This window comes from Anomalospiza imberbis, chromosome 4, assembly GCF_031753505.1.
Source record: "Anomalospiza imberbis isolate Cuckoo-Finch-1a 21T00152 chromosome 4, ASM3175350v1, whole genome shotgun sequence".
Classification (NCBI taxonomy): domain Eukaryota; kingdom Metazoa; phylum Chordata; class Aves; order Passeriformes; family Viduidae; genus Anomalospiza; species Anomalospiza imberbis.
In genome coordinates, this window is record NC_089684.1 from 70,043,040 (window position 1) to 70,058,695 (window position 15,656).

At 42.3% G+C, this 15,656-nt stretch overlaps 2 long non-coding RNA genes across 2 annotated transcripts in view; both read right to left on the reverse strand.

Annotated features, from left to right (window-relative positions):
* The window catches only part of LOC137473237 (uncharacterized), a 254,689-nt gene that overhangs the window by 193,198 nt on the left and 45,835 nt on the right, over nucleotides 1–15,656 (reverse strand). The window lies entirely within an intron of this gene.
* Nucleotides 9,514–12,722, reverse strand: LOC137473494 (uncharacterized). Its single transcript, XR_010998854.1, has 3 exons — nucleotides 12,005–12,722; nucleotides 11,370–11,431; nucleotides 9,514–9,704 (listed from the first exon to the last, which is right to left on the reverse strand). It is a non-coding gene; the product is annotated as an uncharacterized lncRNA (long non-coding RNA).

Consider the following 15,656-nt stretch of genomic DNA (forward strand, 5'->3'; position numbering starts at 1 on the left):
AAGCTGTGTAAATATTGGGCATCCACAGCATCTTGCAGTAAGAGGTGCCACAGGTGACAGGATGACTTGTGAAAAGAATTCTTCTCTTCTGTGTCTCCTTTCCATTTCTTTACACACTGTTGACAAAAAAAATGAAAAAAAAAATTCTTGGGCTTTAAAAAAAATTCTTTGAGTTAGATATGAAAAGAAATTAATTCTCATTTCTTAGAAATGGGTGAAGTTTTATCTGAAATCTCACATCCAGCAAGGAGACATCTCTTCAAGTCAGAAATTAATTGGAGGAACACCAGGGTTCAGCAAGAGTGGTAGGTGTGTTAAAAAGTGACTTTAATCAATTGCTGAGAAAGAAAATAAAGCTTCTTTAGTCTAAAAATAAGAAGATTGAAGGGAAGATATAATGGTCTGCCCAGCTAAAAAAAAACCTAAACCCAAAACAAAATTGGATATAAAAAGACAATTTCTTTGTGTCTAGGAAATACCTTTTGGGACAGGGCAGAATTAATTAATCTCCTATGCAGGAAAGCAGATTTTGAGTAGAAATAAAGCCAATTTTACTAACTGTAAAGCATCCAGCCCATGAGCTGGGGCATGTGGAAATCCCCAGGAGTGGGTCAGTCACCTCACCTGGACAGATGAACAGATTTCCTGTCCACTTCCCAGCCTGCCTGGCCCCATCATTCCTGCCCTCCCAGCTGCATTCAGAGACTCACCAGTATTTGATAGTGACACCTCAGCTTTTCTATCAATCTCTCCCAGAATGGCTTGGAAAAAAACACCATCTTCAATTTCTCGTTCTCTCTCTTCTAAAGGCCAAAACCTGAGAAATTTGACAAATCAAATTTAAAAAAAAAAATAGATCATAGTTAAAACTACTTATCTGAAAGATAGAGTTTTACACCTTAACTAACAGAGCTTTACAAAATAATTTTATATACATTAATTAATAATTATTACATAATTAATAATAATTAATTATTATAATAACCATATTAGTACTTGTGCCTTGTGTCCTGCACTGTACACAGCAATCAATGAACAAGACCATCAAAAAAGGGGTTTTTTTCGGTTGAGAGAGAGGGGGCAATGTGGGAAATGGATTTATAGAAAATTCTTAAAGCCTGACAGAAGGCTCACACAGTGTGCATCAGTATGCCATCCTTGAGATAAGAAATGCTGACTTAGAAATGCCATGGAATAGGACAGACATTGTTGAGAGAGAAATGGAATTAGGAACAAGTTTCAAAAAGTTTGCAAATAAGACTAGATACTTTAGAGAAACAGAACTATGAAAGATGCATTGTAGCAAGACCCATGAGGGGTAATTTTAAAGGATTGGTTTTAAGGCATTTACAGCATGGTGTTGCAAAAGCTGATAGGCCAAGAAACACTTATAATGTATTGTAATTAAGAAATAGTTAATTTCTCATTATAATGGTGTGAATTATAACATCTGTATTGTCTCATCCTTCACATGAGACTGAAAATAGAAGAAAAGTCTTAAAACACCTCTCAGTTGCCTCATCTCAGAATCAGAAAAGAACTTAATCCAACAACTTCCCCTTCCCCATTCCTGCTTTCTGGTCCCTTAGCCAGCTCTGAACACAATAAGAGGATTTCTCTTCCCATCCAGGTAAGAAGAATTTTAGCAGCACAAAGCCAATTTGCTTTTCTAAGAGTTCTGCTTCCCAGGTAACATCTATTACAACCTCCAGCAGGACTGTTATTCACCTTTGTATGAGGCTCTGGCTTTGGAAACTGCTTTGAGGACATGAGTAGCTTCAGCTCATTGCATTTAACTGCATGGAAACTCAATTTTTGATGTGCTTTCAGAGCATCACCAGCCACAGCTTGTCTTGGCAACCTGTGCCGGGGTCTCACCGCCCTCACAGGGAAGAAAATAGATTTTCTTCCCCGAATCTATTTCAAAATCTGTGTCAGTGTGGTGTCATTCCCCCTTCTCCTGTGTCTGTTTCTCACCATTGCTAAAGCACCACTAATAGTGATTAATTGTTGATATTTGGAAGGAATTGAAGGTTACCACGAGTCTGACAGCATGCAAGGAGTAAGGAACTCTATGCAGAGGAAAGGGAAAGAAGGACATGAGCAGATCTCAGCTAAAACTGAGCTCATCACACCAGTGATCCATCCACTTGCTGTGAAGGCTGCAGGAATTATAAGGACCAGAGCCTTAAAACAAATTCTCACAAAAAACACTGAAAGTCAGAAGAATGACATGTTTGAAGTGGTTTTTTTTGGAGCCTCAGACACTGTGGCAAAACTTTTTCAGGGCTCTGTGAAGTCCCCAGACCTGTGGCAGGCCAGATGTTCAGTAATTATAAAAACATCTCGCAGACATATGAAGCAGAATAGCTCCAGTGAGGATACCACTCATCTGCCAAATGAACAAATAAAATCCAGTCAATTTTAATGGTATTGGTTTGTAGTGACTTGGGAGTTTCTGTTCACTGCTCTAGAAAATAGAAAACTTTCAGCAGCCCTGTGGAGTAGGGAAATTGAGGAACAAAGCACTCTGAGCAGGTCTCTTCCTTTTAAGCCTCTTTTCCTCAGGAAATCAGGCTGTACAGCCATGCTGTGTGTGTTATCTGCCTTCCTGTGCCAGCCCTAAAGAAATTTTAGCCCTTTTTAAAGCATTAACCAAATTTGACAAGCAGGGTAAAGCCTGGAAGATATTATGGCACATTAAAGATAAAATTTACATTAAAATACTGGTTGGGAATGATCCCCAATGCCTTTGTGACGAGAGTGGGGGAGTCTGCAGCTTGTTTCACTTCAGATATTCTTCACTCAAAAGACATGGACAATATCTGGGCTCCTTCTTTGTGTCCCTCATCCCTCTGAGCAAGATGCTCTCCATCCCCATGACCAGTATGGCTCCTAAAGGAAAAAAAGAGCTTTTATTTTCTGCTGATCCTTTCCAGCCCAGAATGGCAAAATGCTGCAGACAGGGTAATGTGAGCTAAAGGCTAAGAAAAATTAAAGCACTAGTGGGCAAAGAGTGTGGTTTTTATCTTTGCCTTGTTATTCATGCTGCTTTCTCAGCGCTTCTCTCCCACTTGTCTGGCAGATTAAAAACACAAGGAGATAAAATAAAAGGTTTCATTTCCAATAGTGGCACTTTTTTTTATTATTATTATGAATAGGTTTCAAGCCCTTTCTGTTCTGCTGTGGATGGGACTCCTGCAGCCACACTTTCCTCCAAGCATGAAAGGGCTCAAGAGCTGTGCTAAACATTTGCCACATGATGCAGAAAATCAATAACACCATTTTGGAGAACTCCCAAAGCAGAACAATTCTGGTCTACATGCACAATCCTTGCACCCTGAGATCAGCTCTGTTCTGTTTCTGGGTGAACTGAGGTGCAGAAGCAGCCTGTGAATTTATTGCAGAATAAGCCAATACTCTAAAATAGTAAATGCTGCTGTAACTGCCCCAGTGGAAGATCTGCCCTTTTCCAAAACCCAGTTGTGAGGCTTTTTACGTTTTCTGTGCTCTGTCCTGCACATCCCAGCTTGGAGGTGCCAAGGGATGAGCATGAATCAAGAGCCATGAAGTCCAATAAATTTCCATCCAAAATGTGAGCAGCCACTGCCAAGCACCCCCTTGCCCACAGGTGCCAATTTCTGCTTCAGTAGTAAACAAGGAACAAACAGAGATTTCACACATTAATTCTCTACTTTTTACATGTATAGTGGAGAATAAAAAGACTCAGAGCTTGTTTTCTAGCTGCAAGGCACACGTTGCATTCACACCTTTTTTTCTCACCAAACAGAATTGCCTTTTCTGTTGTCCTGCCTTTTGGGAATGATCCTTGGCAGATGGCATCCCCTGAAACCTCTGTCTAGGAAAGCACCAGCACAGGGTGAAGTCACACTCAGGGTGTACAGGATGGTGAACCAGGGCTGGAAACTGTTCCTGGGGCTGTTTGGGGGCATCATTCTGCAGGATGGCACTCCTGAGGCATCCTGAACCAGGGATGCACAGACATGGATTAGCATGTCCTGAGGGCTGGAACAAGTCCTGGCTGTCTGCAGCCTGTGCTGGCAATGGACCTTCAACAAGGAGTTTTTTATTAATTAATTCCAGCTTTGTCCCCAAAACCTCAGTTGTAAAAACATGCTCAGCCCCAAATGACAAAGGCAGGATTTGCCATTTAGGATTGATGAGGTGCTGGCAGAGAGCAGAACTTGTCCTGGGGATTTTACACATCTCATTTCCACCTCTGGAGACCACTGAAACAAGAGAGGCAAAAAAGCAAAGCAAAACCACATATTGTCTTTATTTTCTCTTTGTGTCCAAGAGAGGAGGAATAATGCAAACACCAATAAACCCAATGGCTCTGCTGGGAGAAAATTCTGTGGTGTTTGGAAGAGGCTGTTGACAGAAAACTGGAAGCATTGAAACATCATTTGTTGGAGCTATTTATAACCATTGACAGTGCTGCAGTTGGAGGCAGATTAAATAGGAGGCAACTGGAGTTTTAAAGCAAACCCAAGTGTGTTTAGGATGGGAATGGGCTGTGCCCCTGATACCTTGGGCTTTAAGTTTTTCTGTTCTATTTTGGTGTGCAGCCTTTAGATTTATATTAAGTGTCACCAGGATCTTTTCACAGGGTGCTGGAGACAAAACAACCCTGTTCTAGCTGGAGACTCAGGGACAATCTCTTCAAACTTCAGGCCCAAAACATAAACAACGTGAGAAGAGGAGGGTGGGCAAGCAAGCAAGGAGGATGAAACTTCATCATTTGAAGCTATTAATTGAACAGGTAACTCCTAATGCAAACGGACTGAAACTTATAAAAATATGAGATCTCGTGACCAATCCCTCTTTTGCTTCCACCTTGGAGCCATCCGGGCAGAGCCACGACTTGGAGCTCGAAGTGGCTCCAGTACTGCCAGGGTGTGGCCTTTGAAGGCCCTTCAATAAATATCTACTTTATTGCTCTTAACTCCCTCTAGCCTCTGTTCCAGCTCCTTAAGGCATCACCCCATGCTCTGCTTTAACTGACCCTGAGCCTTTCTCTGAAGTGAGGCAGAGCCTTTCACGCCAAAATTTCAGGCTGGTTTTCTTCGCTGCTTCCTGCACAGCCAGTTGAGTTGGTCAGGCTTTATCGAGTGTGAAATCAGCAGGAAAACCCCCCTCAGATATCTGTCAGCAGCAGGCTAAAAATACAGTAAACTGGGCCACTGGACTGCTGTGCCACACAGCCCAAGAGCAGTGAAAATCCCAATGCCAAAAGCTGTTCCTCAGCCTGTGCTGCAGAGGAACTCATGGGGGAGATGTGCAATGATCCCTCACAAACTTTATGGTCTGTGAAACATTCCCTGTGACCACTTTGGGTGAGCAGCCATCTCCCACAGGCTCTGTGCAGATGTACAAAAATAAGCTCGTTTTCAAGCTGCCCTGCCCAAATTCTGCTGCCACTTCCAGCTCTGCATGATGTTGAGATCATTGCATGGGGCAAAGGTTTTTTTACGTGGAACTATGGCATTGTTAATCACCAAGTGCCAGGAGGGCTTTTCCAGCATAAAAAAAATCATTTTTATGCCAATGCATTATGGAGAATTTATTTATAAAGCATTCTGGGGGATTAAAGTATTTTTTTTTTCTTTTCTCAGACAGTGGAGCAGAGTGGGCAGAGCAGTGCACAAAAGACTCATTTCCATTTCCAGCTCTGACAATGGCATAAAATACATGAGTGGGGCAATTCACTTCTCCAACTGTTAAATGAGGTAAGGAATCTTGCCTTACTTACTTAAAAAATGTTTTGAGAACCATTGATTTTAAAAAATCTACAACAGATCAACATAAAAAAATAATAACCAACATTACTAAAGCAAGCTGCTTGAAGGCATTCTGCTGATGATTTTTACTCAGAGGCAGCAAGAAAGAGCAAAAGAGTCAGTGGTAACTTCAAAAAACATAAAAATGTAGTTTATGCCTTTTGTCCTGCTTTCCCTACTCAGTCCTTCCCTAAATTTCTGCTTTGCACAGAGAAAACTCCCAAGGTGTGACTTTGCCCACAATCAGACATATTTATTTGAAACTAGGGTTGTGAATGATTCTGACTTGTGGAAAAGCAAACACAAGACTTTTGCAGAGACTCAAACAAAAAATAAGTGAAAAATTATCTCTGTCCACATTTGTACTGAAGAAGAGAGGTGCTGAAGGCAGAAAGTGAAGCACAGCCTCTCAAGAACCTTGGTGGATCCCGTTTCTGCCTGTTCAGCTAACAGCAGACCCGGGATGGGATGAATTTTGGGCAACTCTGACTGTGCAGACAGTGATGGAGGTGGAAGGTGATGGGGGAGAAAAGGGAGAAGGAGGTCAGGATGGTCTCTTAGGGAATCCAGGAAGGAAGGGACTGGGGTCATGGAATCTGAAATCCCACCACATCTTCCAGACCCCGTCAACACAGCCAGCTCAGCGTCCTCCTCAGCCCCCTTAGCCCACGTGAGATAATGCTCATCTCAAAGTGCCACCTCCCTGCAAAAGAGAAGAACTGAAGCAGTTAAGCTCTTTGACCTGTTTGAGGTTTTTTCCCTCGTTATTGTTCTCCTTTAGGAGTGAGGTGGCTCTTGCCCAGCAGGAAAGGCTGAAACTGAACTGGGGTGCAAGCACTGCCCCCTCGAAGTGCCAATCCCATCATATGTAAGAATCCCAGCATGGACTTGCATTAACCACCACCTGCTTTCTCTGGCATGATGAAACACAAATTTCTAATTGGTTTCCTGCAGGTTCTGCCCTTTATCTACCCCTTTCAGAATTTACCCAAACGCATACTAAAATGCTGCTATGATTTTGCTTAAATGAAATTTAACATAATGACTTTCCAAGTTTATATGTAGCTCCATTTTGGGGGCATTTTTGTTGCCTGGCCATTTCCTCATTGTGTTGTGAAAGTTTAAACTGCTGGAGGGACAGTTGTGATGACTAACTGGGATGGCTGATGGAGGGGACAAAAGCTTTGGATCCCAAAGCTTTCACAGGACTGGTTGATTGAAACTATTTCAGGGGTATCCAAGGGTATTGATTATCAGTGTATCGGAATAATCAGCCTCATTTTCCAGAAGAAAAGAGCTGCTAAGTACAGCCCAGTGCTTTGTGCCACACTGCCATTCTCCCAGCTTTTTAAGGTAACCAGTCATTGACCCCACAGGCGTCTGCTCAGGGCTGCTGCAGCCCAGACAGCTCGATCAAATCTCACTGCTTTGGACTCTTCTGGAAGTGCTACATGGGTGAACTTCTCCAAAACGGATTCCAGTGTGAATAACATGTCCTGGTGCACAGCTGCTCCATGATATTGGCTCCAATATTTACTCTGGAGATCCTCAGGGAAGTGAACCTGATTTATTCAAAGCTCATCTGCACGGCTGCTAATGAAAATTGTTGCCAGGCTTGTCAGCATCAAGGGGATAACTTGAAAACAGAGCACAGCAAGCCTGAGTGATGGTATTTCTTCCATAAGTCCCACCTTATGGGGAATATGAGACTTGTGTGTGTCTTTCCTGCTGGATGCCCAGCAAAGGGTAGGAGAATTCTCATTTTTAAATTAAGTCTGGATTTACTAAAAGAGCTCATGAGAGGTTCTGTATCTCCAACCTGTGTTTTAAGTGGCTTCACATTGAAAGAGAGTGGGTTTAGATTAGATAACAGGAAGAATTTATTCCCCATGAGAGTGTTGAGCCCCTGGCACAGGATGTCCAGAGAAGCTGTGGCTGCCCCTGGATCCCTGGAAGTGCCCCAGGCCAGGTTGGATGGGGCTTGGAGCAACCTGGGATGGTGGAAGGTGTCCCTGCCCATGACAGGGGGGTAGAATGAGATTATATTTATGTTCCCATCCAACCTAAACCATTCTGTCATTGTGTGATTCTACTCCACTGAATTCCTTCTGCTGTGCCCTTTAAAGAGCTGCTTGAAGAATTGGCTGACACAGAGGGAGTTAAAAGTCAGGTACCCACCTTCCAGGCATGTGGCTTTTGCCATCAGCCCTTTAGATCTTTAGATCTTTCCAACTTTCACAGTCTTTCAAGTTTTTGAGCAAAAGTCTTATTAAAATGCTATAACTCTTGTGCTGGCTGGCATCTTGTTGTTGCTCTGCATTGCCCACGTGCCCGTTTTCATACAGTTTTTCTCTGCCAGTCTGATAAATAAATTATGCTTTTTTGAAGGCATCTCAGTGTTGACATTGGGCTCTCTAAGTGATCTGTGACCTAACACCTTCTGCATCTTCAGCCCCATCCCGAGGCTATCATTATACACGAGGCGGGGTTTTTTCCTGCAAGTTGCTCCCATGGATTTGGCTATTTAATAGTGATTGGGTGACACTGGAGTGCTCAGATAACACCTCAATTGTTCTCTGCTGGACTGTGATACTCCAACCTCTGACTCCATGGCCTCTGTGACACAGCGCTCTTTCATCTCCTGCTAATGGCCATAAATCCGTGGTTGAATATTACTTGCACTCCAAGTTTTCAGAGCTGGCTCAGCCCATTAGATTACTAGCAAAAGGCACAGATTTTGCAGTGGATTAGGCATAGCTCTCTCCTTGGAGAGCAGAGCCATGAGGCTTATCTCAAATCTGCCCAGGAAAGGATGCTCAGATAAGGAGCATGGTTATATCCCTTTGGGCGAAGCCAAGCACGCTGCCACAGGATTCCTAAAATATTTAGGATTACACACTTATCTTATTTATCTTAGGGGGAGCTTTGCGTAACTTGAAGTCAGCAAATATATGGTTTATTTTGCTTAATATCTCATTAATATAAACCTGTTTTCAGTACTAGGAGAATCATTGGCTTGATGTCACACTGAAGTCTGAGAAATATTGCAGTTTTGGACAAGTTCATCACAACTGAAAAACTTTGGAATGCTTTGGTTCTGTCACTTGCTTAAGTACACTCTGCTAAAGTAGACACTGATTATTCTCTCTTCCCCTCCCAGCACTGTTACCTCAGTTGCTCTATCACCTTGACATCCTTGATAAATGGATGTAAATGACAAATGCTAATAAATTCCTGTGCCATTCACACAGGTCAAGAAAACAAGCAAACAGAAGATTAATACAACTGAATCAGATACTGCCTGCAGAATAATTAAAGTATTGAAACACAACCTCTTTCTGGTTTTAATAATGGATGTTTGTAAATCACTGTTGCCACATGAGATCATTCAGCATCTCTTCTGCCTTATAACTTTCAGCCTAATTTTAGTAATGAGTGTTTTTCCAGTCAAACAATGTTCCTTAGATTTAAAGTTAGCACATTAATATGCACATCAAAAATAAGTACATCGCCTCTAATATCTCCCTTGTGGCCAGGTTTCACTTTGCCTGGCTGAATCATTATGTATAATTAATATTGGTGTGATTACAGTTTGCCAGATTAAACAATGTGCCCGTGGAGTAATAAGAGCTCCACAGAAGTTCTTTGCAAGCAGGAGGGAGGTAAGAAATCTTGGTGACTTCCTTCTACCTGCTGCAGCCTCCAGATCATATAATTTTTGTAAGATTTAATAGTTAAATGGTGTTGGCATCTCTCCTGTTGGTCCATGCCACAGCCACCAATCAGCAGAGGAATTAATCCCTCTCTGGAAGCTGTAGGATGCCACAAGTGTTCTCAGGGTGCCAGTTGCTGGGTGAAACTTCACCAGCTCTGGTAGATCCAGAAGTCTTCTGCAGTGTCATTCTTATAAGAAATAAAACAAAAAACCCTCAAACTGAATAAATTTAAAATCTAATTTTTAGCATTAAGGTTTTTTATTAATAATATTCCTGGTCTGTATGCCATAGGAATTGGCAGCAAAGCGTGGTGGCAATATAAGAAATAGTCTCAGATTTGATGGAGGCACCATCCCTGGAATTGCTGAAAAAGGTGTGGATATGCCACTGGAGGATGTGGCTAAGTGGTGAAAAAGGTGGTGCTGGGTTGAAGGCTGGTCTTGATGATCTTCAGGTTTTTAGAGCCTTAATGATTTCATGAGTCTGTGATTCTACGACTTGATTCTGAGAAAAAGCCTTTAAGCAACCTGTGCCTCAGTTTCCACTCTGATGGATGCCAGTACAGGAACTGAAAGGAATTTGTGGACATAATTGCTGCTGTGCTCACTCTGAAGCCCCCTGGCTTCGCCTGCCCGGCAGAGGCATGGTCAGCAGCGAGGGACACTACCCTGTCTCTCGTGGCATATTCGGGGAGAACTGAACAATACCTCCCACCAAAGGCAAACAACAAGTCAAATGGACTGTTTATAGTGTATTCAATTTATCCTCTCTGCAACTGTACTTATTTTATGCTGTAAAACTGTGTATTAGTGCTTCATTTTTTAAACTGTTAATTATCATAATTATCTTCATTTTTTTTCTAACAAAAAAGAGTGAATTGTGGTGTTATATTTTAGTTGAATGGTGTGCTCTGTCTCACGCCTTGGAAATGTATGGTTTATTCCAAGCCTGTGATCCTCCCCTGCAGTATCCTGTGTCTGTAATCCCATTGCCCAATCTGTTCCATGTCCACTTTGAATCTCCCTGTTCAGTGTGCCGGGGGTATGGGACGCACTCTTTCTTCTCTGGCTCTCCTGGCTGGTGCCTGCTCAGCCCCTCTCTCCCCCTCTCCTTACCCCCCTCTCTCCCCTTTTCCCCCCTCTCCCTCAGAAACCATGCTGCCTCACGGAGGTAGGACCCCCAATAAACCCTAATCTAATGAGCACCCTCAGAAGCCGTATGGAGTCTCCTTGCCTGCCTGCTGCTACCAGCGACACGCAGCCAAGGGGCGGCCCCCCGGGACACCCCCGGCGGGTCCCCCCCTTGAAACACACCGCCACACATAATCCAGCGTGTTGGCACTTCACAGGCACTTCTGCCACGGCCTAAGAGTTTCTGCGGGTCAGGTTCATAAATCACAGTCCCAGTGCTCCAGACCATCTGTGCCCTGACCACCACGGGTCCCATTCCTGTTGCTGTAATTCCAATAATGTGTATTTTTTACCATCTCTCTTGGTTTCCAGTTACACACAATGATCTCTACAAAGATGGGCAGTTTATTTATAGCTTATAAGGGACCCAACAATCCAAGGCAGACTGCTCCAGAAGAAGCAGCTTGTTATGACTTTCTATTCTCCATCCTTTTGTTTGCTGCACAATCAAACTTGTTTTTGCAGCTCTTTTGAATTTTCCAGCCTGTTAACTGCCCACAATTGTATTTGCTGAATGAGCCTTGTAACTTCTTTGTAAAAAATTCTACTATAACTCCTTTTACGTGTACAAAGACATTTTTTCCCTTCCCCTCACAGAAAACATCCTAAATTGTGCAAAAATGGGAGGTCAAGTGTAAGAGAGATACTCTGACTGTTCTTACCTTGTTCTTCACCTGCCAAACAAGAAGTTGGTCTCATCTTCTCCCCCCTCCCATGTTTTCATCTACACCAATGCAAGCACAGAATCATGTATTGTTTGTTTTCCATACCCTCTGCCTTTCCCTGTCTCACTCTCTCCAGCTCTAGGAGCTAAGAGCTGCTGAGATCTCTGGATGGTTACAGAGTGGTTTTTTAACTCCTCATGTTCTCAAAAGCCTCATTGCCACTACAGAAACCCAGATCATCATCTTCTATTTTTCTTTGACTCCACTTTCTCCACCACCCCCTGCTCTGCTTTCAGCAGGCTACAAACTCAACGTCCCCATCAGCACTAAAAATGCCCTCCATGACCAACTCTGGGGTAAAGCAGAAAGCCCTCAAAGAAGTGTGCTTCAATTTTTGTGTGTTCTGACTCAGTGCTTTGAAGTTTTCAGCATGGCCCATGACTGGAAGGTGTTTTATCCAGCACAAATGTTTTCCTGCAGTAACTCCACCAGCTTTCTCCTGGTGCTGCTGCAAGTTCTATCAGTGACAGTGCAGCAGGGCTGGCACTGGGTGATTATGCAAATAAAATCCCAAATTACCAAATTGCAATCACAGTGCAGGTGCTGTTATCACCTGATTCATCCATCAGCACCTTATTAACCACTCTGATTAGTGTGAGCTCTGAGAAAATCCTCTGATCTGTGCCTAAATACAGCCATCGTTTTGCTGGTTCCATATTGGAGCCACATGGATCACACAATTGTTTCATGAGTGAAAGCAAAGGGCAGCATGTCACTTCCTGCAGCATGAGCCAGGTTGGAGACACAGCAGCAAATAAACAGCCTAGGGAAGCTTTTATTAGCACTGCCACGTTTGGAAACTTTCTCTACTCCTAGATATCATAGAATCAAAGAATCATGAAATGGTTTTGGTTGCAAAGGGCCTTAAATATCATCCAATTCCAACCCTCCTGAGCAGGGACACCTCCCACTATCCCAGGCTGCTCCAAGCCCTGCCCAACCTGGCCTTGGACACTTCCAGAGATCCAGGGGCAGCCACAGCTTCTCTGGGCACCCTGTGCCAGGGCCTCCCCAGCCTCACAGGGAAGAATTTCTTCCCAATATCCCATCTAAACCTATTCTCTTTCAGTTTGAACCCATTGTTCCTTGTCCTATCACTCCATGCTCTTGGAAGAGGTCCCTCTTCATATATGTATAGATACATCTGCTGCAGCTGTAAACTGGGTGACACATCCCAGAAACTAGATGCTCTTTGTCTTGGGAATATTTAGTGTTCCCAAAATGTGATGTGGCTGCCAGAGTTCTTGATCTCAGTGAATTCCAGTTCCTCTTCTGCCTTTTTGGTTCAGAGTGTCTCAAAAAAATATTTTACTTGAAGCAAATCAATCAACCCAAACCAATATTTTGTTTCTTTTCAATGCACATATAAATATATATAGGTATTTACCTAAATCCTCCTTATGTGCTTTGCTGGGACTTTCAGCACAGTGGTGGAAAGTAGGAATGATTCCTACTGAATTCAGGTTCTGCCAAGTTTTCATGATATTTTCTGGATTCTTGGATTAGAAATGGAGGTATGTATGTGGCTCTTGACCAACTCTCTCTGAATCCCAGGCACAAAATTTTCAATAACCATGGAGAAACCTGTAAAAAAAACAAGAAAAAAAATTGTTTAAAATACTTTTAATATGTTTGTGGATCAAAAGTTATTTCGGACAACTCAGGTTGCTTCATCTCCTTTAAAATCCAGAGTATTTATTCCTTTAGGCATAGCATTCTTTTTTCCCTGCTGGACAGCTGATGTGTGTGATTTGTGTATCTGGGTTAAGTTGGTTTATCTGAGAATTTTAGAGGGAATCAAAGGGCAAAATGTGTTCTGACGCCTAATTTTACAAGTACATTTGTTCTGCCAAACAATTAATTCTTTAAATTCTTCCAAATGGGAAATCATGCTTTCTGGCCCATGAGCAGACTCATTATTCCTGACCATAGAGTATAAAAAATAACAGCCCTCTTGCAGCTATCAGTCCATGTGACACCTCTAATTTACAGCATTTGTAAATACAAACGGAATTAATGCCAGGTGAAGTTTCCAAAGGGCCTGGGAATCGGATATGCTTTGGAAAGGCTGCTGAGCAAGAATCACAGACAAATCTGTTTAAGGGACTTGCCTGGCACAGGGTCTTGAAAACTTTTCCGCACCGAGGTAGCGGAGCTGGACTCAGCAGTTTCACATGTCTGGGTAAGAGCTGGCAGGATTCACTCCTCCTTAAATTCCTGCATTTTTACGGAGCTGTCTGGACATGTAGGAACAAGATCTAACTATAGCTGACTTCGTTCTGCTGTTCCTGCCAATCAAAACAGTCGAGGACTTGGGACATTAGCACCCTGTTATCTCTTTGTCTGAACATCTTGAAATCTGCACAAAAGGGGAATTTACTCTTTCCCACTTGCTTCTCATCCTTTTCTCTTTTGTTTTTTTTTAATTTTCTTTAATTATTCTGCGCTCGCAATTCATTCTTTTCAGCACCTTTAGCTTGTAGCATTTGAATTTTTGGCTTTGAGGATTATCATAGGATTGAAATGATCTTGATATTCACCCCCTCAAAAAACCTTGGGAAAACAGAGTTGTTAAAAACAATTATCTTTCCATGGAGTTGTTCCAGAGCCATCTGGGCATGGCCTTGAGCAACCTGGTGTAGTGAAACCTGTTTTGAGCAGGGTGTTGGATTGGGTGGTCTCTGGAGGCTCCTTCGAACCTAAAACTTGAAGCTGTGGTTCCATGAAATTCTGGTTGAACTCTCACAGCCAATGCCAGTGTGTTGGGCAGACATCCTCATTCCCAGGCGAGTGACTGGGACCTAAGAAATGTGGTCAGATGAATGTGGCACGGTGCCTAAATTCTAAATCCTTGTTCACCTGGAGTTGTCTGTGGTCCCCTTTGTTAGAAAAGTGGCACCACCCAGAATCTGGGAGAGCCGTTGGCCAACCCAAAATTGCTCGTGTGTTAGCATGACCATCACCATCATCAGCCCTCTGTCATCTCCTTTCTGAATTAACAGAAGAGCTCATCACAAACAAGAAACATTCTGTAGACCAAAGTCACCAAGAGTTCTGTGCCAAAACCAACCATATCAGTAGAAAACCTTCCCATTGCCGCTCCAGGCTCCTTTTTTTTTACTATCCAAATTTAAAATTTAATGAGAGGTAATAACAATACACCAAACCCTGAAAAATCATAGAATGTGGAAATATTAAAATAATTTCCAGTATATTCACAGCAATAAGATTGCACACATTTTAAGAGTGTTATGTCATATTAAAATGGTTCAAGAGAGAAAAATAGTTGTTATGAAGTTGATTGATTTTTATTCACAGCCTGGTGGATTCCCATCTCTGCAGGGCACTTTCCTCTTTCACAGCAGTGAGAATTCCTGACAAATGTTCCTCGTGTGCTGCTGTCATTCATCCATTCTTCTGCATCACCCAGCTGATTATTCCTTCTGGGGCTGGAATTTTACATTTGGTCTTATTGAACTTGACTTTATTTTTTTCCAGATGATTTTCCCAATCCAGACAATTTTGGATTTCAGTCTTGTCCTTCTGCGTGTGCACATGGGTTGCAAATGTGATCACTCTGCAAAATTTCTAACTCATTAATAAAAATTGATGACTGGTGCCTGCCCTACGGAGATTTATGCTATTGTTTCTTAATACATCATTGTAGTCTGATAATTCTCAGAGAATAGTTATGAATGCTTTTCTATTTTTCAGTCAAATTCTGGTGCAATCAACAGCAGCATTATCTAATCTTTAATTCTCAAAATTGCTTAGAACTCTATTTAGTAAATAATGTCCAGACCTTAAGTCATATCTAATATCTATGGGTTTTTTCCCCCAATCCTCCAGGCCTACTGTTTTGTCAAAAAAAAAAAAAAAAATTAAAATTCTTCAGCACAGGTTGTCCTTAAAAAAAATTAAAAGTTTTGGCTGTTATTCATCCCTCTTTTGTCTTCGTCACACTTACAGACTGAGGATTTATTTCAATATTATTCTGAAAACTGGAATGATGCTGACTCACTGCATTCTTCTTTCCAAAGACTGGCACCCTGTAACTCTTTTCCCACCTCAGCCCTACCCCATGTTCCCAAAGGTCATTTCCATAACTCTGTGGGTTATTCCAGTTAACATCAATAACACAGGCAGGTGAATGGTTTCAAGTCCAGATGCTTTGAAACACCTTCTTGATACAAACTTTTTTTCCTTCCATTTTAGTCTGACTTA